Source organism: Phyllostomus discolor, chromosome 3 (genome assembly GCF_004126475.2).
Source record: "Phyllostomus discolor isolate MPI-MPIP mPhyDis1 chromosome 3, mPhyDis1.pri.v3, whole genome shotgun sequence".
In the NCBI taxonomy this organism is placed as follows: domain Eukaryota; kingdom Metazoa; phylum Chordata; class Mammalia; order Chiroptera; family Phyllostomidae; genus Phyllostomus; species Phyllostomus discolor.
The window spans coordinates 138414161-138418976 of NC_040905.2; the positions used below are offsets into that span (position 1 = coordinate 138414161).

Consider the following 4816-nt stretch of genomic DNA (forward strand, 5'->3'; position numbering starts at 1 on the left):
GTATATCTTCAAAATATTGAAAAAGAAATCTAGAGCTCTACATATACAAGGTCCCATTTAAATATTAAAACTAAGTAAAAACATATGCACTCAAAAAGAAATTTTTCTCCTGAACTTCATCTTTGTAAGAAATGAAAAAGTAATTTTATATAAAAAATGAAAGGATTGAATAGAAGTATTCTTGGAAAAAAGTAGAACAAAATGAGAATATTTATACTATATGTTTTCAATACTTATTAAAAACTACAATATTGAGAATGTTTTAAACATAGAAAATAGATCAGTGGATCAGAAAAAACTATCCAGAAATGGAATCCTGTTATGTTATTTATCAGTATTTGAACAAAGTACAGGTTAATGCAATCAATAAAAAATACTGGAACACAGATTTAAAAAGTATTAATGGTAAATAAGCACATGAAAAGTTGATAAATTTATCATTAGTAACTGAAATTAAAAACAAAATAATATATTGGGTTGGCCAAAAAGTTTGTTTAGTTTTTTTTCCTTTATAATGGCTCTAGTAGCACTTAGTTATCTTTAACTTCATTCAGAACAATTTTGATCCCCTGGCAATGGGCAAGGACACACCTGATTGGTGGTGTTGCTCTTATATCAGTCAGGGGCAAAGCAGCTGTACAGTCCTTAGTTCATTCTAGCTTGTTGCCTGTGTTGGTGGCCAGAGCTGGTTCATGCCTGCGGCACATTAAAAGACAAAACAAAACATAACAAAAAACAATTTTGACAGATTGGATTGTGACAGCTATCATATCAGCATGCATTTAAAAAAACATCAAAATTGGAATATTTTGTACAGTCATTTTAATATTGAAAATGAAAGAAAATACACATTTTTGAAATACTATGCTTTATTATTTCAAGAAAGGTAAAAACACAGCCGAACCATATAAAGAAAAAGATTTGTGCAAGTGTATGGAGAAGATGCTGTAGCTGAGCAAATGTGTCAAAAGTGGTTTGAGAAGTTTCCTAGTACTATTGACATTTTGACCAAATAATTCTTTGCTGTGAGGTTGTCTTAGGCATTGGAAGATGTTTAGCACCACCCATGTCTTCTACCCACTAAAAACCAATAGCGAGAGATAGCCAGCATACTCAAAATATCCAAATTAAGCAAGTTATTGGTGAAAAAATATGCCTTTTACAGAAAAAAAATAAATGGACTTTTTTGGCCAACCTAATATCTTTTCATATACGAAGGGCAGAAAGAAGAAGAATGATAATGTCAAGCATTTTTTATTATAGAAAACAAGAAAAACTTTAATTCATGATGGTGGGTTGTAAAAATGTTACAACCACCTTGGGAAATTATTTGACAGTTTCTTAGAAAGTTAAATATACACTGATCTTAACAATTCAATATTCTGCCATTTATTGAAAATAAAAATATATATACATATACATATGCACACACAGAGAAGTTTGTTCAAGAATATGCTCAAAGTTAGATGAACAATTATAAACTACATTTGAGTACAAACTATCAATAAAAAGCAGAACACGGAATTAAACACAACTCAATTTCAAAATCAATATGTGAATCAAAGGAACTCAAACACAACAAAAGTAAATACTAGATGATTCCACTGGTGATTTATAAAAGTATCTTAAGATGACATAACAAAAATCAGAAAATGGTAGGTTATAGGTAGGTGTGTAAAATTTATTGGAAATTCTCAGTAAAGGACTTTGTATGGTGATGACTTTGCTCTGTATCCTGTTTTGGGGGTATATATAATAGTGTACAATATAAGAGTTTCCAATGGCATGGAACTAAACATTTAAGATATGTGCATTTCGCTGCTTTTAAAATATATCTAAATAATAAAATGTTCAAAATGGTATATTCTTAAACATTAAAAATGGATCTCCATTTTGACCTAGCAATTCTCTTCTGGGAAGATACACCAAAGATCCCAAAACACCAATACAAAAATGTATAGACCCCTATTTGTAGCAACACTACAAATATTTACTATATTTGTAAATATTTACTATATTTGTATATACAAAAATATGTATACCCCTATTTACTATAGCCACAATGTAGGAATCAGCCTAAATGCACATCAGTAGATGAGTGGATAAAAAAGCTGCGGTATCTTTACCCACTGGAATACAACACAGCAGTAAAAAAAAAAAAAAAAATGCCAGAGCATGGATGGAACTGAGAAAATTATGCTAAGTGAAAGACAGTGAAAGAAAAATACCACACGATCTCCCTTATGTGTGGAATCTAGTGAACACAGTAAACTAATGAACAAAATAGTAATAGAACTTTAGATACATAAAACAGACTGCAACCTGTTGGAAGAAAGCAGAAGGGATGAGATGAAACATAGTGAAGGAATTAACTAAAAACATGCCCTGGCTGGCGTAGCTCAGTGAATTGAACATGGCTTGTGAACCAAAGCATCGCAGGTTCGATTCCCAGTTAGGGCACGTGCCTGGGTTGCGGGCCACGGCCTCCAGCAACCGCACATTGATGTTTCTCTCTCTTTTTCTCCCTCCCTTCCCTCTCTAAAAAATAAAAAATAAAGCACACACATTTATTCACAACCCATGGACATGGATAGCATAGGGATTGGCTTGGGGAGGGAAGGGGGGTTGGGTAGATGTAGAGAACAATTGTAACACCATAAACAATTAAAATAAAATTTAAAAATATTATAACATAAACTTTTTGTAAAACAGCATACTTTTATAGTAATAACATTAAAATACAATTAGAAGGACTGCCAACAAAGATGGAGATATAGGGAGATACACTTAGCCTTCTTGCACAACCAAAAGGACAACAATAAATTTAAAAACAAACAAAAAACAGAACTTCCAGAAATTAAACTTTATAGAAGAAGAACAACCAAGGAATTAAAGAAGAGACATTTATCCAGACCAGTGGGAAGGAAGGAGACGGGCAGGAGGGTAGAGAGGACTCATGGCAAGGTGGCTGCTGGGGGACTGGGGCAGATGAGGTGGCGGCTGGCAGACCAAACCACAAGGCAGCATTTGTGTACAAATAAACTGAGAGGAAAAACTGGACAGTGAGACAGATCAAGCAACCCAGAGTTCTAGCATGAGGAAATAAAGCCTCAAAATCTCTGACTGAAAACACCTGTGGGGGGCGCAGTAGAGGGAGAAACTCCCACCCTCACAGGAGAGTTCCTTGGAGAGACCCACAAGGTCCTAGCACATACACAAACTTACCCTCCCTGAAATCAGCACCAGAAGGGCCCAATTTGCTTGTGGGTAGCAGAGGAAGTGGCTGAAAGCCAGCTGGGAGCTGAACCAGTGGCATTGTTCCCTTTCAGACCTCTCCTCCACATACAGGGTCACAACACAGCATCCTGGGTTGCCCTGCCCTGGTGAACACCTAAGGCTCTTCCCTTTAATACATAACAGGTGCACTGAGACAAAAAAATATGGCCCAAATAAAATAACAGATCAGAGCTCCAGAAAAAATACAACTAAGCAATGAAGAGATAGCCAACCTATCAGATGCACAGTTCAAAACACTGGCAATCAGGATGCTCACAGAAATGGTTGAGTATAGTCACAAAATAGAGGAAAAAGTGAAGGCTATGAAAAGTGAAATAAAGGAAAATGTTGGTTCAACAGTGATGGATAGGAAATGACTCAAATCAACAGTTTGGACCAGAAAGAAGAAATAAACAGTCAATCAGAATAGAATGAAAAAACAAGAATTCAACAAAATGAGGAGAGGCTTAGGAACTTCCAAGACAACTTTAAATGTTCCAACATCTGAATCATAGGAGTGCCAGAAGGAGAAGAGGAAGAGCAAGAAATGGAAAACTTATTTGAAAACATAATGAAGGAGAATTTCCTTAATCTGGCAAAGGAAATAAATAGACTTTAGGAAGTCCAGGAAGCTCAGAGAGTCCCAAAGAAGTTGGACCCAAGGAAACATATATCAAGGCACATCATAATTATATTACCCAAGATTAAAGATAAGGAGAGAATCTTAAAAACAGCAAGAGAAGAGGAGACAGTTACCTACAAAGCAGTTCCTGTAAGATTATCAGTTGATTTCTCCAAAGAAACCTTGCAGTCAAGAAGGGCCTGGAAAAAAGTATTCAAAGTCATGAAAGACAAGGACCTACATCCAAGATTACTCTATCCAGCAAAGCTATCATTTAAAATGGGAGGGCAGATAAAGTGCTTCCCGGATAAGGTCAAGTTAAAGGAGTTCATCATCATCAAGCCCTTATTATAGGAAATGTTAAAGGGGCTTATCTAAGAAAAAGAAGAAGATCAAAAATACAAATAGTAAAGAGACAACAAACTCACAACTATCAACAATCGAACCTAAAAAAAACCCCACAAAAACAAAACAAAAATGAACTAAGAAAACAGCTAGAACAGGGTTATCAATGGGAAGGGAGGCTAGAGAGAATGAGGGAGAAAGTATAGGGAATAAGCAGCATAAATGTTAGTTAGATAATAGACAGGGGGAGTTTAAGAATAAAATAGGAAATGAAAAAGCCAAAGAACTTATATGTATGACATGAACTAAGGGGTGGGGAATGAAGGTGAGAGGTGGGTACAGGGCAGAGGGGAATAAAGGGGAGAAAAAATGAGACAACTGTAATAGTACAATCAATAAAATATATTTAAAAATAAAAAATAAAATCAACAGATTTATATTCCAGTATCAAAAAATAAATATTAAGGAAACAAAAATAAGTAAGGAAACAAATAAGTAATAGGTTGGGTGTCGAATACTTGCAAAGTACAAATAATACATCTGATCTAATTAGGACTTGGAGAACACTGACTA

The 4816-nt window shown here is 34.9% G+C and overlaps 1 pseudogene; it reads left to right on the forward strand.

Moving 5' to 3' along the window:
• The first annotated feature begins 564 nt into the window (after positions 1-564).
• Positions 565-709, forward strand: LOC114514598 (annotated as a pseudogene).
• The last annotated feature ends 4107 nt before the right edge of the window (positions 710-4816 follow it).